Raw genomic sequence first — 27500 nt, 5'->3', positions numbered from 1 at the left:
TATCAGCCTGCCTCATGCGCTCTGGAATAATCTGGAATAATCTACAATCCTGTTGGCCTGGCCTGGAATAATCTTGAATAATCTACAATCCTGTCAGCCTGCCTCATGCCCTCTGGAATAATCTGGAATAATCTACAATCCCGTCAGACTGGCCTGGAATAATCTGGAATAATCTACAATCCCGTCAGCCTGGCCTGCCTCATGCGTTTCCGAGCCCCCATCATTCCAAACCAGAAATAGTCGTGCAAAACGCTTCACTTTCCACTGGCATCCTTTGGGAAAGCATCAGAGACAAGTTCCTATGAGGAGGCTCTTTCATGACTGGTGATAAGAGATGAAGAGGTGATCTGCTTTATGTGCTAAAATAAAGGATTTAAAAGCACTCTCTTAGTTAGTCATCACCTTATTGCTAGCGCTTTGGCTGCACTGCGAGCTGCTGTTTATTCATGAGAGACTCTTGCCGCGGCCCTTGTTGACCTCAATTCTCTCAAATGTCACTCAAAAGTCTGTGACAATGTGTCCCAAATCACTAGCAGGAAAATATCTCCCCTCTGTTGTAAAGTCAAATATACGGGAAGGCAGCATCCTGGACCTTGTTTGCATATCACAAATGATTTATCTGCCCTAAAGCCATTCCCTAAAGATTGGATCCAATCCTACAACACAACATTTAGTCAGGGATGAATATAATATCAATCACCCAAAGCCCAAATCAACGCTACCCCAGAACTACCCCAGACAAATTAAAGTTAGATAACCTAAGGTGCATATGCTGTGGACAAATTACGACACAGAAGATACAGACTGAAAATAAAGTCTCTCTGTGGGTTCTCTGCCTAGTTTGGGTCCTTCGAATAGGAGGGCGGCAAGGCAACTGGTGAGCACTGAGATGCTATTGTTTTCAGATGTGTGCAAACTGCACTCAGATGCTATTGTTTTCAGATGTGTGCAAACTGCACTCAGATGCTATTGTCTTCAGATGTGTGCAAACTGCCCTGAGATGCTATTGTCTTCAGATGAGTGCAAACTTGTTTTCAGATGTGTGCAAACTGCACTCAGATGCTATTGTTTTCAGATGTGTGCAAACTGCCCTGAGATGCTATTGTCTTCAGATGTGTGCAAACTGCCCTGAGATGCTATTGTCTTCAGATGAGTGCAAACTTGTTTTCAGATGTGTGCAAACTGCACTCAGATGCTATTGTTTTCAGATGTGCGCAAACTGCACTGAGATGCTATTGTGTTCAGATGTGTGCAAACGGCACTGTGCGTGTGTGCATGTGTGTGCGTGCGTGCATGCGTGCATGTGTGTGTGCGTGCATGCGTGTGCGTGCATGCGTGTGTGCGTGCGTGTGTTTGTGCGTGCGTGTGTGTGTGCGTGTGCTGTGAGGTGGCGCAGCCAGCAGCTGGAGTTGGTCCGGGCCAGGCAGTAATATTCCGCTGTTCACCAAGGCGGAAGACGTCCACGGAGAAAGAAAATAAATGATTTTCTCCCCAATTTCTCCATCATTGTAAAGGGCTAGCAGTGAGAATGCCCCAGTTTGCCATCAGACCTAAATCCAGAGAGTGGCGAGGGATGGGGGGGGCTAACAGTGTTAACTTATTACCCATTTCTCCAGTTTTTTTTACATATATAGTATTGTGCTGTCTGGAGCCTGGTTTCACTGAATAGCTATTAAGTGCAAGCTCATGACTGCAGTCAGTTGTAATGGGCTTGAGTGCATGTGTATGTTGTGTGTGTTTGTGTGTGTGTGTCTGTGTACATGCATGTGTGTGTGTGTGTGCTTTTTTGTGTGTGTGTGTGTGCATGTGTGTGCTTTTCTTTGTGTGTGTGTGTGTGTGCGCGCGTGTGTGTGTGTGTGTGTGTGTGCTTTTCTGTGTGTGTGTGTGCATGTGTGTGTGCTTTTCTGTGTGTGTGTGTGTGTGTGTGTGTGTGCGCGTGTGTGCTTTTCTGTGTGTGTGTGTGTGTGTGTGTGTGTGTGTGTGTGTGTGTGCGTGCTTTTCTGTGTGTGTGTGTGTGTGTGTGTGTGTGTGTGCGTGCTTTTCTGTGTGTGTGTTTGTGTGTGTGTGTGTGTGTGTGCTTTTCTGTGTGTGTGTTTGTGTGTGTGTGTGTGTGTGTGTGTGTTTGTGTGCACGATGCCTCCTCAGGCTTCCGCGGACTGCCACCAAGAGCAGAATGATTGGCATGCATTGTGCAGTGCCAAGAGTAAGCTAGTCCACCTGCATCTCTCGGAGCTGACAGAACTGTGCCAGGCTTTACGGGCACTAATGTGCCTACAGAGCTGTGCCAGGCTAATGTGCCTACAGGATGTGTTCTCAGAGTGTAGTGCTCAGATCACTCTGTCTGAAATGGCATTCTCATGGGCAGCCGGCGGAGATTATGTAAGCTCGGCTGGGCATCCAGGCCGGTAATGGATCTTCAGGAAATGGCTCATTGCAAACTCAGTGGCCTGGGAGGAGGCATCACGCAAATAAACACGATTACAGTGGACTGATCTGCGCCACGTGCATAATTGAAAGATAGGATATAATTGAGACGCAGAGTTAAATCTCGGCCATTTAAGATCGCTAGATAATTTGAAGAAATTGCCTAATTCCGTGTCATTTACTATTTCAAGTGTGAAATTCCTTTTTTTCTGTGCAGCAGGCAAATAGATTTTTAATTAGCTATTTTAGGTGCCAGACATGAGTTGGTAATCCTCTCTGACACAGATGGACTTCAAGTTAACATGCACAATCAGCACTTCAGTGCTCACTCAAAGACTATTGTTTATGGCAGTCTTACCTCTGTGCTGAGAGGGCTTCATTAGCTTGCTAATTTATAACGTTGCATTCCCTCTTGGACCTTATTAGATGCTCAAGACACTCTTTTTAAATTAATGAGGTCTAAGTAATGATAATTCATTTTGCAATCTTTCCCTGAAGGATTTTCAGTTGTGATGACGGTGAGTCGGCAAATAGTACAGACCATAGTTTTGTTATGTCTGCGGAACGATGCATTTAGTTTCGCCACATCAGTACATCTGATCTACTCAAAGTCAGACTAGCCCCACACAGTGCAGTCTAGCTGAGATTACATTCAAATGTCACTCATCATCAAACAGCACGTAGGAAGCTATCTTTAGCCCTTTATAAGAAGGCTACAGCACGTAGGAAGCTATCTTTAGCCCTTTATAAGAAGGCTACAGCACGTAGGAAGCTATCTTTAGCCCTTTATAAGAAGGCTACACACAAAGTCATTAATGTCAGTATAAATATTAGAGCTCCTCCCTCTTCCCCATTACAGAGAAATACAGTAGATACTGTGTGTGAGAGAGAGAGAGAGAGAGAGAGAGAGAGAGAGAGAGGGAGAGAGAGAGAGAGGGATGGAGGGAGAACTATGAAACTCACAGATCAACCATGTACAGCTACTAACTCACAGATCAACCATGTACAGCTATGAAACTCACAGATCAACCATGTACAGCTATGAAACTCACAGATCAACCATGTACAGCTATGAAACACAGATCAACCATGTACAGCTATGAAACTCACAGATCAACCATGTACAGCTATGAAACACAGATCAACCATGTACAGCTATGAAACTCACAGATCAACCATGTACAGCTATGAAACTCACCGATCAACCATGTACAGCTATGAAACTCACAGATCAACCATGTACAATGTGGAGAATGTGGTTTCCCTCTGCCCTGCAGAACTCCTACTGAGAGACTCGAGTATTCACTGCTGTATCACACACACACACACACACACACACACAGCGTGAGGAATCCATACAAGGCTATCAGCGGGCCTATGGTCATGTGTGATAGGAATCAAGGGCACGACTCCCTGACCAAGAGGAAATGGATCAATCCTCAGTGATTGATTTGAGAGAGTTGAGATTCAAGGAGTTAAACAAACATGGCTGACTCATCTCGCCTGACTATCTATTAATAATGGAGAACATCTGAAGAGTTTCTGAGACCTTATTTAACTTTACTTGAAGAGTGAAACACAAGAAACGTCCATGTTGTTTGAGTTTAGTTTTTGGGAGAGGTCAAGTCAGTGTTCCTTGGATCACTAATACAATAGGAAATAAACCCATTCAAAATATAAGTGATAATGCTTGTTGTGCTGAAACTTTGTGAATTTCTCCCTCGATGCCCTGATGTGAGAGAGAAGTCTTGATTTGTGATGGATCTGAGTGTCCCTCTCTGTGATCCATATTTTAGACTCATGTCGTATTCTGAGTACCTCAAGCCTGCCGTAGGTCACTGACCTTTCAAGGCAACAAAACATTCAGAAAACAAGGCAACATAACATTCAGAACAATGCACACAATGTACACACACAACATAACATTCAGAACAATGCACACACTGTATTATCTCTTAACGGCAGGCCCATGCAGAGCAATGTGAGAGCAGTGTAACCACTTTATGATTCCGATTGTGTGCGTATCATTTGGAAGTATAATAGGAAATGTACAATTGATCCATATTCTTCTCCATGTGAGATTTCAGATGTGCACTCTCTCTTCACCAGACTGCTGGGAACGCTAATGGTACACTGACAAACAACAAAGCTGTCTCTTGCTACGGCCGTAAAAACCAAGCAATATCAGCCCTGATTTTCTCTTCATAATTCAAAGAACCTCCTTTAAGTAAACCTGTTTCATAAAGGCAAAAAGAGACGTCTGTCAGCCCTCCCAGCAGGTCCCTTTCTCTCTGTGACGGTGACAGAACAGGAGCCACTGGCAGCTCCCTGGAGCATTCCAGCCCTGCTTTGCGCCAAGTTTATCACCACGGAGACGCGTCTCAATGCTCGTCTACGCTTTAGGTCACACCGTGTGAGCTTTTCCCCACTCAACGCTGATCTCACTCAGCCTTCCAAGGATGCTCTGAAACTCTGCAGAATTACCAAGCAAGGTCTCCTCTCGTTGGCTGGAGATACAGTTTGAACTTATAGATCCTGTATGTGATTGAACATATAGACCCTGTATGTGTTTCAGATCCAGTTTGAAGCTATAGATCCTGTATGTGTTTGAACATATGTCAAATGTCCATGACATTGATACAATTCTGGAGACACTCATCACTAATTAGTGATCCATGACATTGTAGTCAGTGAATGAAAAAGCATCATCAAAGCTGCTAACACTTTGCACTAAAAAAGGGTTTAGTCAGTTTTCTGTTAAGTTTCCCTTGACTGACTGCACATGTTAGCAACATGAAGCTCCAATACAGTCAAATGACACGTCCTCATTGTACCAGTAGCAATACAACATGCCCCCATTAAATACTGCAGTCCCTGTTATAGTTGTACTTCAATCATTCAAGCAGTTTTTCTTAGTTGATCACCTGCAAAATGTTTTCATCCAGGAGCGTCTCCATCTGCGCAGACCAACTGGACTGTATCAATAAGATCAACACCGTTAAGCAAGCGCCAGGGCCGTTTTAACACTGTTTTAACACCTGGCTATCTGACACGAAGAGAGGCATTCATTTGAAAATCATCGCCAAATCCGATCTCGGCGCAATAGGTTAGGCTACTGCAGGAATTTTATGCCACCATTAGAACAACCAAAGGGATCAGGGGCTCAATCATTTCAGCCCGACTCATTCATTTTAAAATAGGATGAAAATGGCTGTCCTTATTTTACAATGTCATTCAACGAAGACACGAAAAACCACAAAAACCCGTTGGAGAGGGATCTGGAATGTTGATTACGTGGCAACCAAGACACTGTCTATTGAAAATGGAACTATTTTTGATGCATAAAAACAAAGTCGAAATAAACATTTAAAAAAGAATGAGGTGTTTTCAGATTAGCTGTATAAAAAACAATATAGAGCTCGTGATCTCACTCTTGCTATATTGCTTAATTATTCCTCACTATTCAAGGATCAAAACACGTGGAAAACTTTAGCGTAAGTTCTGCCTGAAGACTCTAATGCTACGTCACTCATTCAGTCATTACTCCTGACCAATCACCAGTCTACATCAGTCTTTAGATGACTCTGCTGACCAATCACCAGTCTACATCAGTCTTTAAATGACTCTGCTGACCAATCACCAGTCTACATCAGTCTTTAGAAGATAGATAGATAGATAGATAGATAGATACTTTATTGATCCCCAAGGGGAAATTCAACTGACCAATCACCAGTCTATGTACATCAGTCTTTAGAATGACTCCATGCACCTGTCCTGCTGCTCTTAGGTGCCGATTTCCAATGCCCCCCCCCCCCAAAACCCCATCTCCCTCCCCAACCAACACAGTTTGGCCCTTGTCCAGGCGTCTGGGGGGTAAGCTCGTCTTGCACGTTCAGAAATCTGGACCAAGGACGGGGCCTATGCAATCTGGACCAAGGACAGGGCCTATGCAATCTGGACCAAGGACGGGGCCTATGCAATCTGGACCGAGGACGGGGCCTATGCCAAAGACTCATTGTCTTTTGTACATCCTTTCATGGATTAAAACATTTGTTAATTTTCATTGTAGCTCCCTAGTAGTGCCTACCAGTCTTTCTGGAGGAACCATAATAAACTACTTTAATTAAGTTTCTTCTGCCTGCAACAAAACCATTAGTGCAACTGTGGAATGTTTTTAAAGACCTTCCCTCATAAAAGTGCATCATGGGACTCTACCTAGATTCTGCTGGACTGCTGGGTGTTGGAAACCCTGTAAGTGCAGTTCGCACAGCGGTCTGGAAGATTTATTGTGAGCAACAGTTAACAGTTAAATGGAACATTTAAGTCATCGGAGATTTAAGTTTAATTCATTAGGACATTTGAAAAAGTACACCTCTTGAGTAAGTGGGCCAGACCTCCAAATATGGAGCAGTGTTCTAGGTGTCTCTTACGGGGCAGTGTTCTAGGTGTCTCAATATGGGGCAGTGTTCTAGGTGTCTCTTACGGGGCAGTGTTCTAGGTGTCTCAATATGGGGCAGTGTTCTAGGTGTCTCAATATGGGGCAGTGTTCTATTTGTCTCAATATGGGGCAGTGTTCTGGGTGTCTCAATATGGGGCAGTGTTCTAGGTGTCTCAATATGGGGCAGTGTTCTAGGTGTCTCAATATGGGGTGTCTATGTTGTTCCATTTAGATCTTTATTGTTCATCAGTCATATATTCCCGCAAATGGCCAGAGTTTATCGTGGTTTAAAAATGTCCTAATTATTCTGTCAGTTTGTTGATGCATATTGTGTTCAATTGTGATAAGAAGAAGAAGAAGAATAAGAAGAAGAAAAAGAAGAAACCATGTGCAATTAAATAATAAATAAACAAATATGCTCAACAAATAAATAAACAAATATGCTCAACTGCACATAAAGGGGCTTTCATGGCTCTCCGGTTGAAGCCTTGACAAATAAGAATAGGGCTTCAACTGCTCAAGTGCATTTCCATAACTACTGTATGGCCACGAGGTGCTTTCCATATTGAGTGCATAAGAACTCCTCTCCACTTTTAAATGGGCGCAGGCTATTTGACATTGTTTTGATTGATTACTACCCTTGTAGTTGATGGCTGTGACTTTGGCATGCAAAACAATTTCCCTTCGGTTTGTCTTGAGCTCACGGCATCCTCAGCGTTGAGCAGCCGGCAGGAAACGGGGAGCAATCTGCCATGTTTATTAAAGCATGGGGATCCACTTATTGAATATCTCGGGCTGTGAACAGCTGGCAACGTCGGGGGAAAAAGAGTGTGTTGTAATTAATTAAGCTGTGGGCAAAGAAAATTCATTCCCCCCACCCGCCCATCCTCCTAAACATTTCCACCTCCAAGTCATGGCCAATGTCGCAAAAAAAACTGTTTTCCTTTACACACGCTGCCTGTACATTTTCCAATTACACAGGCTGCTTAAACACACATCCAGGAGCCCAGTCATGTCAGCAGCACTGCATTATTCATTCTGTGGAGTGGTGGTGGGGGGTGAGAGAAATCAGACCCCCCCCACACACACACACACCACCATCTCTTTTTGAGGCAGTGGGGTGATGAATGAGTTGCTTGCATCTGAAAATGATTTTGAAAAGTTATTTATTTGTATGTGTTTTTAAGAGCTTTGGCTGCTCTGTGGGGCTCTTTGGCTGCTCTAAGATCCTCCTCCATCTCCCCCTGTGGTGCCGGCACCGGGAGATTAGGAGAGCAGGCCTCCACCTCTAATGGGTTCTTAAGTGACTGTTCCCTCGCCCCATTGTTACAGAACACGGGCCCTGGACTGAGACGGAACCCGGTTCCCTGGAGGCCGCAGGGAACACTTACACCAGTCACAGGGCTGGACTCTCACGGCAGCTTGTTTCAGGGGATATGGGTGATCTTTGGACACGGCAGCTTGTTTCAGGGGATATGGGTGATCTTTGGACATTATCCACTTCCATGAGCACCAATCCATGCCATCTGATGCCATCTTGCTGCTAAAGCAAAGGGGCGTGTTGGGCTGAGACAGTTTTTTTCTCTCTGATAGATGGACACTATACAGTATGACGTAAAGTAAAAGGCATTTTGTTGTATATTAAAAGAGCATACCACATATTAAAAGAGCATACCACATTCATGAATAAAATGAGTGAGAGGCTGAGGAGGTTCATCTCAGGTTTAAAGAGGGATCTGTGTAAACAAAGCATATTTTTGTTTACTTTTAACAGCAAAAACATAACCATTCCCATAACTTGCCCTGGGATGCCGAAAGTTCAGTGGTAGAATGAGAGTAGGTTGAGGAAAAAAACATTTGGCTCCTAAACATCAAAGAGAGATTTGCCGATAGAGCTGCACTAATCCCATTTCTCCTGTACGTCCTTCTGCGGTCTGCTCCCAGTCTGATCAGAATTCCATTTGCACAGCTCAATAGGATCATCTTTTATTCCTAAAATGTCACACTTGGGGACAAGAATAGCCCTCTGTGGTTTGAGTTTGTCTTTGTCTTTTTTACAGCAAAAAAGGTAGAGAGGGCTTCAGAGGAACAAAATTAAGCATGCATCAGGGCAGAAGCTTCATTCAACTGTTTGAGGAAGACACTGAGACAACGTTTACAAAACCCCCGCGGCTGTCAGCATTGTTCATAATAATGGAAATAAAAGTTTGTCTGTACATCATTGGCATGTTTCCATTACGGTGAGTTTTGGTATGCATCCAAAAATGATGTTGGATTTGGACATCCAATTGAGTTAAGCCCAAATAAAACAGACGTTTGGTTGTGAGATTCAAAGGTAAATAAATGGGTTTCCTCCCTATTTGTTACAGGGAGCATGAGTATCAAGAGCACAACCATCTGTCTGTGAAGTCTTAATGAAATCAGGCCTGACACCAGCTGGTGGTGATGGAGTTTGACTGAAAAGAAAGCTTGTAGTCCAGCCTGGTTGCCGTTCTCTCTGATGCTGTCTGTTCTACTCCGCTGCTAATGGGAAGAGTCACCAGCCTCTTGCTGCCCTAAAGGGCATTCCTTCATGTTTGCCCCGCACCAGTCCCCCTCTCCACTCCTCTCAGTACACTCCACCTATTTAATCTCTTTCTGTGGGCAGACGGATTCTTAAAAACATATTTTGGACGACGGCGGAATCGCGTCCCCGTCATGTTGCGGCACGTTGCTTTGCAGGGTGTGGGTGCAGTGGGGTCAGTGCGGTGGCATTCACGCGGACGTCGGAACAAAGTGGCTCTGGCAGGCCACAGATGGAGCAGAGCCAGGGGCCATAACTGAACGTCGCATCCCATCCTGACTGCAGGGGAGCGGGGACGGCCTTAGAGAGTGATGGCATGGGAGAGACTGTGGGGGTGGAGGGAGTGAGAGAGGGAGGGATGGAGGGGGGGTTTAAGGAGGGCTACAGAATGGAAATGTCTGAAGAACAACAACAAAACAGGCCGTGGCTGCAGGAGATGCCTTATATAAGGCTATAAAACTGTCAGCGTCTTGTATCGTGCACAGAAGCAGATAACCTTTGTTTTGAGGCATATGAAAGATCCACTCTGGTGTTTTGTGTGTGTGTGTGTGTGTGTGTGCGAGAGTGCTGTGGGGTTTGCCTTTGTGAGGGTATTGTGTGTGAGCAGCGCTCCCCCACTCCGCCCCCCCAACTAAGATGCATTACGCGCTAACAAAGGCAATGCCGTGTGCTATTCTAAAAGTCTTTATGCAGCTCGGCTTTCAACAGCGATTACATGTTTACATGTGTCAGGAATCTGTCTAGGGGGTGGAAACCATGGAAATATCATCATCACTCTTTTTTCACCATTCTTCTGCTTCATCCGCCACTATTGGAATCATTTCATTTATCGCCACAATGGGCCTGTGTCAAAAATAGATTGCAAGCAAAATGGTCGACAACATGGGAACTGGCGCCACACTAGGTGCTCACAGGCCTCTTCCCAGCAAGATGGCACTCAACAAAAGGCAGTAGCCTACACAGCGAGTTATGGGTCGCAAACAAACTTGTCCACACGCGAGTGTGTCACATTTCACACAGCAAGTTATGGATCGCAAACAAAATTGTCAACACGTGAGTGTCACATTTCACATAGAGAGAGTTGTGGATCACAAAAAAACTTGTCCACGCATGTGTCACATTTCACACACATCGAGTTATGGATCGCAAACAAATTTGACCACGCGTGAGTGTCACATTTCATACAGAGAGAGTCATGGATCGCAAACAAATTTGACCACGCGTGAGTGTCACATTTCATACAGAGAGAGTCATGGATCGCAAACAAATTTGTCCACGCGCGAGTGTCACATTTCACACTGCCGTCCTCACCTGCAGGAGCGATCTCTCTTGAGGAATGCAAATCAGGTGGTATGCTGCTAGTCTAAACGTAAGTGACAGTCATCGACTACATTACCATCAAATGAGCATGTTGTTCACACAGCACTTCTTTCTGCTGTTCTGTTCAAATCACATTCACTTTCAGAACCACTTACTGTAGGCTCTCCTACTCAAGGATTTGAAATTAAAAGTGAAACTTTTTGTATATATTTTTGGGGCTTTTTATGCCTTTAATTTGATAGGACAGTGGAGAATGACAGGAAGTGAGTGGAAGAGAGAGTCAGGGTGGGCTTTTTCTGTTGTGCTATACAGTGTGCTGATGTCTATGTTAGCATGATTAGCGTTGTGCTATAAAGTGTGCTGATGTCTATGTTAGCATGATTAGCGTTGTGCTATACAGTGTGCTGATGTCTATGTTAGCATGATTAGCGTTGTAGTACACAGTGTGCTGATGTCTATGTTCGCATGATTAGCATTGTAGTGCACACTGTGCTGATGTTACTATAAGATTACCAGGACAGTCCATATTTGACCACATATGTCCCAAGTCCTGACAAAAACCTGCCGGGACGTTAAAATGTCCCGGTTTACACCACCCACTATGAAATTGACCCAGTTGTCAGTGATTAAATAGCTGACGTGGTCTTATAATTGCCCAGTCATGAACTAAACCCACATAGACAGATTAATAAAGCATCCAGCATATGATTTCAACAATGTGTGTGTGTGTGTGTTTGTGTGTGTCGATCTGCATAATTTATGCAGCCAACATTACAATGTATCTTTGTAAATATTGTTGCAATGCCTCTTCATATCTGACTTGTTTTAACAGTTATATAGCTACGCTCTCTAAATAGCCTATGGCTATATCAATTTCTCTTGTGAGTTAAATGTTTTATGCATGTCTGGATGGGGAATGTTCAGGAGACCAACGACAGACTATGTGTGGTTTAGGCATAGTGCAGGCCCTATTCTCTGACGGAGAGTGCCAAGAAATTGTGTATTTAAACAATATTTAATACATTTTTCCAGGCTGACACCCAAGGACCCCATCTACGTTTTGGGATAAACGCAAAATTAGTGTTGTAGTACACACAGTGTGCTGGTGCCTCTACCTATGTTAATATCCTGGCTAGAGCTGTAGTCGGGCCTTAATAGTTAGTTGGCCCGAGCCCGACAAGTACATTTTGACTGACAGCTTTTACAGCCTGACATTATTAAAATGTGCACACGCACACATCTCCTTTGCCTTTTGTCAAGAATGAGTCATTTATACATTTTTTACCATCATTTATTCATGACGTAGGCTATAGGCCACTTGGAAGTTGGAACAAAGAAATAAAATAAGTCTCCTCTGTAACATTGTAACATCTCAGCACTATGAAGTGTACAGGTACCCTCCAATACGCAGCCCCGACATTAATTCGTTCTTGCGCCAGCTCTTCAAACCCCACGCCATTTACAATATCACAGCAAAAGCTGACACACTTCTTTACAGCAAAAGCTGACACACTTCTTTACAGCAAAAGCTGACACACTTCTCCGTCACTGTTTGTTTTACCGATGTGATTGTAGGGTGATGCGGCGATGGGTTTTAAAGCTGTAACAAACGATGTGATTGTAGGGTGATGCGGCGATGGGTTTTAAAGCTGTAACAAACGATGTGATTGTAGGGTGATGCGGTGATGTGTTTTAATGCTGTAACAAACGATGTGATTGTAGGGTGATGCGGCGATGGGTTTTAAAGCTGTAACAAACGATGTGATTGTAGGGTGATGCGGTGATGGGTTTTAATGCTGTAACAAACGATGTGATTGTAGGGTGATCCTGGGCACTGGCAGGTATTGAACAGCTACGATCAACATGCCTTATCAGCGACAAATTCCCTGTCAATTTGCAGAATGTCGCATCTTCCCATCTTCCCATCTACCTGTCGGGTTCGGGCAAAAATCTTCAGCTCTAATCCTGGCTGTTACGGAAAAAACTCTTTTAACATTTAATCTAACTTACTTAAATAGAGTCCTTACTACCAGAGTCCTTACTGTAGGGCCCCCCCCCCCCCCCCACACACACACACACACACACGCACGCACTCAGAGAACAGATGATGTGGAAGAGGAGCAGAACACACACACACACACACTCAGAGAGAACAGATGATGTGAAGAGGAGCCCATGAATAAGTCAGGCCTCCGCTCCTTGTCATTCTCATAGCCTTCCAAATGAAAAGGAAGGATATATCTGGGCTTCATTAGCATACTAGCATGGCATACATTATGCTAAAATATGACAATCGAGTAAGACGAGGGCTAATTGGAAGAAAAGCTTGGCAAGTTGAAACGGTGGTTGTGACATAAAGCAGTGGTAATGGACCTATGAACAGCTGAACGATTTCATGGTTTGGAATTGCGCCTCCATATCTAATGTAAGCTAGTACTCCTGTAATGTCAAATATTGAGCCTGAGCGTCAGTCACAGCACTCGGTTGCCTTCCTCTCAGTTGACAGAAACTGCACAAGTCACACTTAGGAGATTGCAGATGGCACAATCTACAACAATAAGAATTTTATGATGCCACATCTGATGTGGTCTTCTGCTAAAAAATTCATCTAGCGCCTCAGCGAGACAAGGGGGCCTTCAACAGAGTGGCATCTGGGAACAGAGTGACATCTGGTGATTAAAAGTAACATAGATTTACAGTGTATCCGATGTAACATTAGCTTCAATATTAGCGCTGACACCAGATGTCACAGTGTTTTTGCTATCTCAGAGTGCGTCTACGCGATCGCAATATTAGCGCTGACACAAGATGTCACAGTGTTTTTGCTATCTCAGAGTGCGTCTACGCGATCGCAATATTAGCGCTGACACAAGATGTCACAGTGTTTTTGCTGTCTCAGAGTGCGTCTACGCGATCGCTGGATAACCACGTAGAGATGAAGGGAAATCAGAGCTCTTACTGCAGTGGCTGTTTATCGTCACAGTAACCTGCAGCCAACAGCTGACAGTGGATGCCTTTTAAAAAGACAAAAAATGCTTTCTTTCCGTCTTTCTCATGCACAGGCACACAAACACACACATATACACACACACACTCACACGCAAAATACACAATCACACAATTTCCTCCTCGCCAAAACAACACCTCCAGACAGAGCGCATCTGTGATCTGCTGGGAACGTCTGTTGATGTCAGGAGCCTTGGCTTGCCCAGGCCCGCGGGGAGTCCAGCACATGAAAGAGGCCTCGTCGATGGAGACATCAAGACGGACACTCCCTCAGCCCCTCCAATCTGGCCCAGCCGGCTTGACAGGTACTGGCAGGCGACAGTCAATCTCGGAGGAGACATCTTCCTGTTACCCCCACCTCCTCCACACTCAGTGTCAGCCCCCACCCCCCCACCGCCACCCGCCCGGAGCCGTGGTGGCCTCACACTAAGTGGCACAGTGCTGGACACAGGGGCCGTCAAACAATCTGCACAGAAGACAGACTTCCTCAATCCGTGTTTGGAGCCAGCAGCAGACGCAGAAACAAGTCTGTAACGAACGCTTGTAATCGTCAACTGGGTGATTACATACTGCAGCGGCTGAAGCCCCCGGCCAGAGAGCTGCAGTGCTGACTCGTCCCTGCGCTCTGACTCGTCCCCTGACTCGTCCCCGCACTCTGACTCGTCCCCGCGCTCTGGCTCGGTCGCGCTCCACTGGAGGACGATTTTTCCCACATATGGGCAGTTCAACTATGTGGCAGTGAGGTGGGGGGGGGGGGGGGAGGAATAAATAAGCCAAACGTGCCGGTTATGCATGCATGACAAACACAATTTTCTCCGTTTTGTTGAAGCCCTCTGCACCAAATGGAGAAAAAAAGGGAAAAAAACAACCCTCCAATCCTCCGTCTTGTGAATCAGCAGCGTGAGCCTCGCGGAGCGGACAGGAGGGAGGCGGAGAGGCAAACAGCCAGCAGCGCGTCTGGGAGCTACGCTACGCTATGCTACGAGCAAACAGCCAGCAGTGCGTCTGGGAGCTACGCTACGCTATGCTACGAGCAAACAGCCAGCAGCGCATCTGGGAGCGCTACGCTAGCTCTCGAAGAGCACCTCTAACCACTAAACACCATCACTATGCAACCACCACCACCACTAAACACTATCACTACGCAAGCTCTCGAAGAGCTCCTCTAACCACCACCACCACTAAACACCATCACTACGCAAGGCTGTAGAAGCACCACCATTAACCACCACTGCAGCCACTGCAATCATCACCAACCACCACCAACACCACTAACCACCATCACCACCACCAAGCCCAACCACCATCACAGCTCACACATGAGATTTATAATGCAGCTGAGGTGGCGTGCGGCTGTGCAGTCACCACTAACCACCATCGCCACTAACCACCATCACTAACCACCACTAACCACCATCGCCACTAACCACCATCACTAACCACCACTAACCACCACTAACCACCATCACCACTAACAAACCACAGGTCACACATGAGATTTAGAATGCAGCTGAGGCCGTGTGCGGCTGTGCAGTGGCTCTCTTGTCTGTTTGTTTATGTTTCTCATTTGTGTGTTTTGTAACATTCCCATGTCAAGGTCTTACGATCAAGTACAGCCACACTGACCCAATCAAGACCACCGGGCGCTCCATGGATTGTTGTCGGCAGCGGTAGGCGACGAAGGCGGATACAGAAGAGGAAGCAGAAGTGGGGATGCCGGTCGGGCCTGCTAGCCTTCAGCGCTAAGGAAACTACCACATAGACCTCCACTGCCAAGCCTCCTACTCACCAATGCCAGATCCATCGTGCACAAAATGGATGAGTTGGAACTCGGTATAGCAACTAACAACTACATACGGAACTGCTGTGTGTTGATTATCACCGAAACCTGGCTGAACCCCTTCATCCTGGATGCCACCGTGCAGCTAGCTGGCCAAGCTAGCTACCGACAGGACCGAGACAAGAACCCCTGCAAAAACAGCAGGCGCAGCCAGCAGACCGACATAAGGACAGACACCCAACAATATGTAACAATACAACAATACATAACACGCAAATGTAGTTAAAACAGTTCAGGCAGATTGTTTAAAATGGAAATGGAAGTCGGGATAAAAGAGTTTCTGAGTCTACTGGACCTGCATCTGGGCCTGGAGTACCTACGGCCTGAGGGGAGTAGCTTAAACTGGCAGGACAAGGGATGGCGGGGGTCAGCTATATAGATTGGGCCTTCTTTGCCACTCTTTTAGTGTAGGTGTGAGAGAGAGAGGGGAAGTTGATGCCTGCAATCTTGCTACATGTCCTGACAATACTCTCCAGTCTATTTTTGTTTTTAATGGACAGAGAACCAAACCAGCAGATAAAACAGAAGGTTAAAACAGACTCAATAAAACAGAAATAAAACATTTTCATAAAAGTAGGGTCAATGTTAAAATTCATCAGTTTGCGGTAAAAGTACATGCGCTGATGGGCTTTGGCACAAACAGCATCAGTGTATGAATTAAAACATAACTTACTGTCAATAATTATGCCAAGGTACTTGTACTCTTGTACTACCTCACCTGGTTGACCATCAATGATAGTGGGGGGAAAAAGGGGGCATTGCTTCCAGAAGTCAATAATTAGTTCCTTGGTCTTTGCTACGTTTATGCACTTACACCGATCATTAAAATCATTCACTATGGGTCCATGGTCAGTCTCGGTGTTATTGAGAAGAGACACAATGACAGAGTCATCTGCAAACATAAAAACCTGTCTTCTATCATATTGTGAACGGCATTCATTTGTGTATAAAACAAAGAGGAGAGGGGAGAGGACATATCCCTGAGGGGAGCCAGTAGAAGATAAAAGATTGCCAGATAAAAACACTGTTAACTTTAACCCTTTGGGATCTGGAGGTTAAAAAGTCAACTAAACTGGGTTTATGTTGTGTGTCTTTAAAAGTCTGTCTGCTAAAATATGGGGTTGAATACAATTAAAAGCTGATGAAAAATCAATAAATAGTAGTCGTACAAAATTTTTTGCCCCTTCCAGGTGGTTAAAAACTGAACTGAGCAGGCTGCCTGTAGCATCCTCGACCCCCCTACAGTACCTGCCCTGTAGGCAAATTGTAAGGAGTCGAGTTGCGTCTGTGTTGTTGCTAAAATCTCCTGTTTAATAATTTTTTCAAAAGCCTTCATAATAAGGGAAGTGAGAGCCACTGGCCTAAAATCATTAAGTGATTTAGGTCCCTTGGTCTTAGGCACAGGCACAATCACCGACTCTTTCCAGAGATGAGGGACCTGGTGTGATTGGAGTGACTTATTAAAAATAAAGGCGAGTATGTCAGACAGAGGCTCTGCACAGCTTTTGAGGAGGCGGCCACCAATATTGTCTGGACCAGGGCTCTTCCTTTCCTTCAAACCCCTAAGAATTTTGTGAACTCTGTCCTTATCAATAGCAATGGCAACATTTTGTTCTGCCTGTGGTTCCCTGTACACCGACAATTCCTTTGCAAAATCATAAATATTAAAACGATTGTAAAAAGTATTCAATTCATCTGCAAGCTCAGAATCGGCCTTTCCATTATTTTATTAGATTGCAAGCCCATCATTGACTTCACACCATCCCATGCAGGGCGTGACTTGCCACTATTCAATAGGGCTTCAACTTTGTCCTTATATTTGAGTTTAGCTAATTTAAATTAACTACAATTAAATTAAAATTAAATTAAAAACAACTAATTAACTTGCTTTTGCAAGTCTTTATAAACTATGGCATCCCCCTCTTTAAAACTAATATTCCTCTGATTAATGATACTTTTAACGGATTTGGACACACATGGTTTGTTGTTTGGAAAAATGGAAATGTCCTTTTTGGGAATGATTTCATATTATTCCCCTCAGTGGAGTTCATCCACCTTTGCTCCGGAGGGATTGCACATTGGTGAGGAGTACTGAAGGGAGAGGGATCCTCCGGTGGCCCTGTCTTCTGAGCCGCTGTGTGTGTGTGTGTGTGTGTGCGGGCAAATGTGTGTGTGCGGGCGAATGTGTGTGTGTGCACGTATGTGTGTGCGCGTGTGTGTGTGTGTGTGTGTGTGTGTGTGTATGTGTGTGTGTGCGCGTATGTGTGTGTGTGCGTATGTGTGTGTGTATGTGTGTGTGCGTATGTGAGTGTGTGTGTGTGTGTGTGTTTGGTGCGTGTGTGAGTGTGTGTGTTTGTGTGTGTGTGTGTGTGTATGTTTGCGTGCGTGTGTGTGTGTGTGTGTGTGTTTGCGTGCGTGTTTGTGTTTGTGTGTGTATGTGGACATGAGGATCCAACCCCATCTTCACCTCCCAACAGACCCTCTTCACCTCTCCCTCCCTCCCTCCCTCTCTATCCTTCTCTCTCCCTCCCTCCCTCTATCCATCTCTCTCCCTCCCTCTTTCTCTCCCTCTCTTTCTCTCTCCCCCTCTCTCTCCATCTCTCTCTCTCCAAATGTACATATTTGGTGTCATAAAACAGATGAAAACAGTAATGAATGAAAATAAATCAAATACAATATCTCTATTTTTCTCCATCTCTCTCTCTCTCTACCTCCCCCTCCTCTCTCTCTCCTTCTCTCTCTCTGTCTCCCTCCTTCTCTCTCTCCTTCTCTCTCTCTCCCCCTCCATCTCTCTCTACCTCCCCCTCCATCTCTCTCTCTCCTTCTCTCTCCTTTCTCTCTCCTTCTCTCTCTCCCCCTCCATCTCTCTCTCTCTCCTTCTCTCTCTCTCCCCCTCCATCTCTCTCTCTCTCCTCTCTCTCTCCTCTCTCTCTCCTTCTCTCTCTCTCCCCCTCCATCTCTCTCTCCTTCTCTCTCCTCTCTCTCTCCTTCTCTCTCTCCCCCTCCATCTCTCTCTCTCTCCTTCTCTCTCTCCTCTCTCTGTCCTTCGCTCTCTCTCCCCCTCCATCTCTCTCTCTCTCTCCTCTCTCTCTCTCCTCTCTCTCTCCTTCTCTCTGTCTCCCCCTCCATCTCTCTCTCTCTCTCTCTCTCTCCTCTCTCTCTCCTTCTCTCTGTCTCCCCCTCCATCTCTCTCTCTCTCTCTCTCTCTCTCTCTCTCTCTCTCTCTCTCTCTCTCTGTCTCCCTGTACCCGGGTGCAGTCGTGGGGTTAAAGGGATTCATATGAGCCTAGTGCCCATTCACATTGTCATCATCTGTCCGGCCACTGGATTATTGGCTGTGAGAACCTGAGTGTGGCGTGCGAGACAGCAGCCTAATCAATCTCCCCGGCAGCGCAATATCACACACACCACACCACACACTCACCCACACACCATACTCTCCCCAGCAGCGCAATATCACACACACCACACACACACACTCACACACAATCACACACCACACTCTCCTCGGCAGCGCAATATCACACACACACACACACACACACACACACACACACACACACACACACACCACACACACACACACACACTCTCCTCGGCAGCGCAATAGGCGGAGGGTGTCCAGGCCGAGATTCACGAGAGAGAGCTAGCGCTAGCGTCCCACTCAAGTGATGAAGCAGCACCTTCACTCTTACTCCATATAAATTGTGCCAAAGGAGGAGATTTGTCATGTGGAGACGGCGCGGCGCGGCGCACGCTAAAGTACATCAGGAGTAGCCATGCCAACCTGCGTTTACACCCTGGACTAACGGCCCACCTCAATCATTCCTCATTGACACCTGCGTCCACTTCCTGTGGAGAATTTGCTCTTTAACATGTTACCTGATGACAGAGGAGGGGAAAGGGGTGTGTCCATAGACATGTGACTAGTGTACAGGACAAAGGGGCGTGTCCACAGACATGGAACAGAATAGTTGCCAAATGAGCTGGTGTCATGCTGGGGAGGTTGGAAGGTGTTTACAAAAGACACCTTTTCTACATCTTCCATTTCACATTGTGTAGGTGTTATTGGCTCATAACAAAAGTAACAAGTTCACCTTCACAGTTGGATTGTTTGGTGTGTTGGTGTGAACGTGTGTGTGTGTGTGTGTGTGTGTGCGTGCGTGCGTGTGGGCGAATTGTTATCTTGTTGCATGTTTGTGTGCTGCTCACCTGCTGCTGCTCCTAATGCAGTGGGAATTTGGGAACTAGGGTTTAATCTGGGAATTTGGGTTTAATCTGGGAATTTGGGTTTAATCTGGGCACTATGGTTTAATCTGGAAACTAGGCTTTAATCTGGGAACTTGGGTTTAATCTGGAAACTAGGGTTTAATCTGGGAAACGGGATTCCCGGGAAAGGTTATGACGAGAAATAAAATAAAATAGAAAATGAAAGGAGTGCACGTCTATTGTTGTCATGCGGTAACGTTGATGCTGGCGACCTGCATCCACCAACAGGAGACACCCCCCCGCACACCCCTTTACTCTACACACACACACACACACCCCTCTACTCTACACACACACACCTCTACTCTACACACACACACACACACCTCTACTCTACACACACACACCTCTCTACTCTACACACACACACACACTCCTCTACTCTACACACACACACCCCTTTACTCTACACACACACACACACACACACCCCTCTACTCTACACACACACACACACCTCTACTCTACACACACACACCTCTCTACTCTACACACACACACACACACACACCTCTACTCTACACACACACACACACCTCTACTCTACACACACACACACACACCTCTACTCTACACACACACACCCATCTACTCTACACTTCTACTCTACACTCACCACACATTCAGGTGTTTTATGGATGATTTTAGGACTCTTTGGTCACCAAGTGTATCACTAATCATCCCTATTTGTGACCCGCCATATGAAAACCAGCAGCAAGTCGGCCTCGACGAAATCGCGCAAAACACAATTTAAGCTTTTTTTTTTTCAAATTAGTGATTTTCGTTTTTTTGCAGAATATGCAAGTTGAAGTCATGAAGAAGCCACTCCATGTTTCAGATAACAGCTATGGTTGCCTTAAAAGTATACATTTTGTCGTTGAAATTGGGTATAGTTTTCGCAAAAAAATCTGCCTCTCTCTTTGTGCTGGGGCGTGTTAGCTGATTTCCATACTGAACTGCAGTTGGTCATTGACGTGCTTTTGTTATTTTTTCGGCCAATCAGCTGCACATTACAAGCGATACACATGGCTACTTAATATACAGCGACCCTGGTTCAGAGCTTATGTACAAAATACAGAGTGATTCTATAGCTGCCGAAAGAGAGTGGCAGGACATGCGAATCATTGGCCATCTTGAGGCAAACAAACGTACAGTAGTTACTTCGGAGATGACTACATCCACCAAAAAGCCGCAGACAAAAAGAAAGTCCTGAAAGTCCTGAAGTCTGCAGGAATACTTTTCAGTTTCTCGTGGCGTAAGTAGTCCCTGTTACATTGCAATCCCTGCTACATTGCTTGCTAGCTAGTTACATTGTTATTAGCTAGCTCAGTACTGTCGTTTAAAGTGATATGCACATCGAAACTAAGCTGTAATGGGAGGTTTTTGGCTAGTAATGTCCGTGAGCATCAGCTATTAATTTGAATAAGATAGATAGACAGATACATAGATAGATAGATAGATAGGTAGATAGATAGATAGATAGATAGATACTTTATTGTATATATACCCCCCCCCCCCAAAAAAAAGTTATGATTTTGATTAATGTTACATGCCTATAATCATAGTTATACTAGGCCTATTACTGGTTTTAAATAACTTATTAACAAATGCTGCAAATGTTATACAGTAGACCTACTGTTTAACTATAAATGGTGCATTCATTGTCACTTTAAGGTTGCTGAGTCTAAACGGTTCTTATAATGCCCTTTCACCTGCTCTTTTAAATAAGGCTAATCCATAAAACATTAACAATAGGCTACAATGCATAATATTAAGTTGTTACCCACTCCGAAATGTTCACCCTGTGGGCGTTGTGTAGCCTACTGTGTATCTCTTTTTCTTCGCCGCTGGCCCTGACTTTGATTGTAGGTCTATATCCTCCTCCGTCTCGCCCCCCATTTTATCAAACCAAATCGAAGCGTAATTTCTTACTAGGCTACCCTCTCCAATCTGTTGCCTACCCGCACGCACTCACTCTCGAGGGGTATACATTCAACTGACCACAACTTATTCAAATATTATCAGATCGCCCATGGGCGGATTATGAACCTTTGGGCCCCTGGGCCCAGATTTATTAAGGGCCCCCCACTTATTCTCGTATATGTGGGAGGGGGGGTTTGGGGGTCCTCCCCCACAAATTTTTACATTTTTTTGATGTGATTTTCTGTATTCTGGTGCATTTTGGGGATGGCCAATACTAAATTCAATCAGATTCATAGCCTACATCCTGATTTGTTGATATTGAGGCAATGATTCCATGCAAAGGCTTAGGCTTCAGGGCCCCCTGACCCCTTGGGCCTGGGCCCGGTAGGCCTGTGCAGTAATCCATCCCTGAGATCGCCATGAGTGAGACATCACTGGATAGCTTTGAAACTACACTTTCAGAATCTATGAATAGCTCAAAATGTCTTTGGGGAGACATGTGGCTGGTTTTCATATGGCTGGTCACATTTTTGATCGTTTAAACTTCAGCTTCAGGTCAAACAACACTTTCCTTTCAATGATTTGGAGGAATCATTCCTAACATTGCCTTATCCAATTTGATTATTATAATTTGGAGGAATCATTCCTAACATTGCCTAATCCAATTTGATTATTATAATTTGGAGGAATCATTCCTAACATTGCCTAATCCAATTTGATGCTTATAATTTAGAGGAATCATTCCTAACATTGCCTAATCCAATTTGATTATTATAATTTGGAGGAATCATTCCTAACATTGCCTGTATTTTGGAGTGATCATTCCTAACATTGCCTAATCCAATTTGATGATTATAATTTGGAGGAATCATTCCTAACATTGCCTAATCCAATTTGATGCTTATAATTTGGAGGAATCATTCCTAACATTGCCTAATCCAATTTGATGATTATAATTTGGAGGAATCATTCCTAACATTGCCTAATCCAATTTGACGATTATAATTTGGAGGAATCATTAACATTGCCTAATCCAATTTGATGATTATAATTTAGAGGAATCATTCCTAACATTGCCTAATCTAATTTGATGATTATAATTTGGAGGAATCATTCCTAACATTGCCTAATCCAATTTGATGGTTGTAATTCTCTTTATTTGGATTAGTCACCTCTCTCTCCCATTACCAGATTCCAACAGCACAGCACCCAAAACACAAACTACATGGACCAACTGTGTCCAGTTCTGTCCAGTTCTGTCCGCCAGTCTGTCCTTTGCCCTCGATCAGCACTCAGCTGTCATGACATGGAATACATGTGACATGTGATGGGCTTTCAAAAGGCTTCTGCAGGAAGATAAATAGAGGCAGCAAGGGCTAGTGTGATAAAAAAACTTACTGGACAACATCACTTGCAAAGGCTAGCGTGATAGAAAACTTACTGGACAACATCGAGGAGACTCATTACAGTCGGGGAGCTTCTCATTGGTAAGTATGACTCATTAGGATCAGCATCTTATTGCTAAGTATGACTCATCATATGCTCATTAGGATCAGCTTCTCATTGGTAAGTATGACTCATTAGAATCAGCATCTCATTGGTAAATATGACTCATTAGGATCAGCATCTCATTGGTAAATATGACTCATTAGGATCAGCATCTCATTGGTAAATATGACTCATCATATGATCATTAGGATCAGCTTCTCATTGGTAAATATGACTCATTAGGATCAGCATCTCATTGGTAAGTATGACTCATCATATGATCATTAGGATCAGCTTCTCATTGGTAAATATGACTCATTAGGATCAGCATCTCATTGGTAAGTATGACGCATCATATGCTCATTAGGATCAGCATCTCATTGGTAAGTATGACTCATCATATGGCCTATAATCTGGGTGCCACCTGAATGGGACCTGTTTCGTAATCCCCTTTTCCGCTGCTTATCTATTACATGTCATCTAATTAATTCGTTAATTAGTTAATTAGTTCACTTTTTAATCAGCATGCTTCATTAAGTCCACACTGTGCTGAGATATCTGGTCAAGGCTCATTTTTTCTCACCTAGTCATATTTTGTACCGCTATGCGGTACATCTAGTTTCTCACCTAGTCATACTCTCTGTAAGCCAGGGACAGGTAGGCAGAGCAGTCTGATTCAGCTACCTCCCGTAACTCTGAGAAGAACCTTGGATCCCCATCAATACCGTGTGATCGGCTACTCAGAATGCAGCACCACATCGAGAGCTCACTGCTCATTACCATGAAGCTACAGGTTACAGTGAGGAAAAATAGCCACTTTAATGCAAGACCTATGCTTGGACACGCTGATGATCCTCTTGGCAAAGTCATTGGCCAGCACTGCCAACAAAAACCAACATAGTGAAATGAAGTGGACTTTAAAGGAACCGTATGTAAGAAATTAATCCTAAAATGGCCCTGATATGTCACTAGACATTAAGAAATCATGTTAATTTCAAATACTTATATCACTGACAACAGTAGTCCGGCCAAGATATTGTCATTTAAAAAGTGAAGTTGCAGCCCTCAACTGATGTTGATGTTGTGTTTTGTCATGTCATGTTGTATTTTGGCCTGATGCGCCACCCTCAGCCTATCTACTAATCAAGAAGACAGTACTGTTTCGGCATCCAGGTTGACAACCTCGAGTCGGGGGAGGGTGATTGCAGTACCAGTTTTGGCCACAATCTTACATATGGTTCTTTTAAGCTGTGAGAAATAGCCTTTACTGAGACAGATGTAATGAGTCTCCCTGATGTTGGCCAGTAAGTTTTCTATCACGCTAGCCCTTGCAAGTGATGTTGTCCAGCAGGTTTTTTTATCATGCTAGCCCTTGCTGCCTCTATTTATCTCCCTGCAGAAGCCTTTTGAAAGCCCATCACATGTCTGTTTATTCCATGTCATTACAGCTGAGTGCGGATGTTATTTTCCCTGCTAATAGCATTTCCTTCAGCCCTACAAATGTATACACGGTATTCAGCCCTGTAAATGTATACGCGGTATTCAGCCCTGCAAATGTATACGCGGTATTCAGCCCTGCAAATGTATACACGGTATTCAGGCCCCAGTGGGCCACACATTGATTGCATGTTGATTGCAGCTTGTGGTCCTGAGCAGACGGAGACGCAAAGCACTATTGATCCCTATCTATTATCTATCTCTGGCCGCCGATACTGAAGGAGGACGCGTTGGGGAAGTAGGAGAGGTTGGAGTAGTGAGCTCGCTTGAGATCAATTCTTGCTTCTTTACAGAATCCTACTTCTGAGACCCCCCCACACACACACACAAGCCCATATCAGACCAGAAGGTGCTTCACACACACACACACACACACACACACACACACAAGCCCATATCAGTGCAGAAGGTGCTTCAAGTCAAGTCAAGTCAAGTCAAGTCAAGTCAAGTTTATTTATATAGCACATTTCATACACAGAGGTCATTCAATGTGCTTTAAACAAAACCAAACAATAATAACAAATAAAAGCATAGAAGGGCAATATAGTCAAAGAATAGTTAAAAGGTAAAGATCATAATAAAAAGAAAACATAAAACACAAGGTAAAATCGTTTAAAAATAAAGAATAATTAGTAAGCAAAAACAAAGGCAAAAGTAGTAAAAAAAGTAATAAAAGACAAAGTAGAATAATTATCAAGGCAGATTCAGAATTTGTAACTCGGCACAGTTAGCAGAAAGCATCTGAGAACAGTTTGGTCTTAAGTCTAGATTTAAAACTGGCTACAGTTGGGGCCTTTTTAATGTCATCCGAAAGTTGGTTCCACAGCTGAGCCGCATAGCAGCTAAAATATTGCCAAACTCAGAGGGCTTAATGCATGCACACAGATATTCAAATGAAGTAAAGTCACCGAATGACGACTGATTGCACTGAAAAGACGTCTTGAAAATTGTGGCTATCCCCCCACCTCTTTTATTTGCTCTGGTAGCACTCAAGAAACTGAAGTTTGGGGGAGCTGATTCGATAAGAGTAGCAGCACTGTTTGCTTGATCTAACCATGTCTCAGTTAAAAGTAAAAAATCAAGGTTGTGTGTGCAAATTAGATCATAAATTAAGAATGATTTGTTTGAAAGAGATCTGATATTTAGGAGTGCTAGTTTTGCTGTAAGTGTTGGGGAAATATGATCCATGGGGGAAATCTGAGGTTGATGTGGTACGGGTAGGAGATTGGACTGGTTTACCCTATAAGCTCGATGCATTTGTGTTCTATTTCTTGTCAATACAGGAATAGAGAATGTCATGGGCTTACTGGGTCCCGGCATGTTCTCAAAACTACTGTCAGTACCATTTATATTGCAGGGACCCTGACAATATCATGCAATGCTTCACACACACACACACACACACACACACACAAGCCCATATCAGTGCAGAAGGTGCTACACACACACACACACACACAAGCCCATATCAGAGCAGAAAGTGCTTCACCATCACAGCCAGTCGCTCTCTGGTCTCTGCGGCTGTGGTCACTATCTGTGCTGACCAGCATGACCACACCGCTAAAGCCACCGCTAGCATGACCACACCGCTAAAGCCAGCGCCAGCATGACCACACCGCTAAAGCCACCGCTAGCATGACCACACCGCTAAAGCCAGCACTAGCATGACCACACCGCTAAAGCCAGCATGCCCACACCGCTAAAGCCAGTGGTATTTGGTGTGTAATGTGTGGTGTGTAATGTGTGGTGTGTTGTAGTGTGTAATGTGTGGTGTGTAATGTGTGGTTTGTTGTAGTGTGTAATGTGTGTTGTGGTGTGTGTAGTGTGGAGTGCTTACCTATGATCTGGATGGTGTGTGTTGTGGTGTGGTGTGTGTTGTGGTTTGTGTGGAGTGCTTACCTATGATCTGGATGGTGTGTGTTGTGGTGTGTGTGGAGTGCTTACCTATGATCTGGATGGTGTGTGTTGTGGTGTGTGTGGTGTGGTGTGTGTTGTGGTGTGGTGTGTGTTGTGGTTTGTGTGGAGTGCTTACCTATGATCTGGATGGTGTGTGTTGTGGTGTGTGTGTGGTGTGGTGTGGTGTGTGTAGAGTGCTTACCTATGATCTGGATGGTGTGTGTTGTGGTGTGTGTTGTGTTGTGGTGTGTGGTGTGGTGTGTGTTGTGGTGTGTGTGGAGTGCTTACCTATGATCTGGATGGTGTGTGTTGTGGTGTGTGTTGTGCTGTGTGTTGTGCCGTGTGGTGTGGTGTGTGTTGTGGTGTGTGTTGTGCTGTGTGGTGTGGTGTGGTGTGTGGTGTGGTGTGTGTTGTGCTGTGTGGTGTGGTGTGGTGTGTTGTGTGTGTGTTGTGGTGTGTGTTGTGGTGTGTGTTGTGCTGTGTCGTGTGGTGTGGTGTGTGTTGTGGTGTGTGTTGTGCTGTATCGTGTGGTGTGTGTTGTGCTGTGTGGTGTGTGGTGTGGTGTGTGTTGTGGTGTGTGTTGTGCTGTGTCGTGTGGTGTGGTGTGTGGTGTGGTGTGGTGTGTGTTGTGGTGTGTGTGGTGTGTGTAGAGTGCTTACCTATGATCTGGATGGTGTGTGGTGTGGTGTGTGGTGTGCTGTGGTGTGTGTTGTGCTGTGTCGTGTGGTGTGGTGTGTGTTGTGGTGTGTGTTGTGCTGTATCGTGTGGTGTGTGTTGTGCTGTGTGGTGTGTGGTGTGGTGTGTGTTGTGGTGTGTGTTGTGCTGTGTTGTGCTGT

General features: G+C 44.7%; 1 protein-coding gene across 3 annotated transcripts in view; it reads right to left on the bottom strand.

The window, feature by feature from the left end:
- LOC121714239 (chemokine-like protein TAFA-1) overlaps positions 1-27500 on the bottom strand; it is a 73258-nt gene that overhangs the window by 39720 nt on the left and 6038 nt on the right. The gene's annotated exons all lie outside the window — the stretch shown is intronic.

This window comes from Alosa sapidissima, chromosome 7, assembly GCF_018492685.1.
Source record: "Alosa sapidissima isolate fAloSap1 chromosome 7, fAloSap1.pri, whole genome shotgun sequence".
Classification (NCBI taxonomy): Eukaryota; Metazoa; Chordata; class Actinopteri; order Clupeiformes; family Clupeidae; genus Alosa; species Alosa sapidissima.
This window is presented reverse-complemented; position numbering and strand designations above follow the sequence as displayed.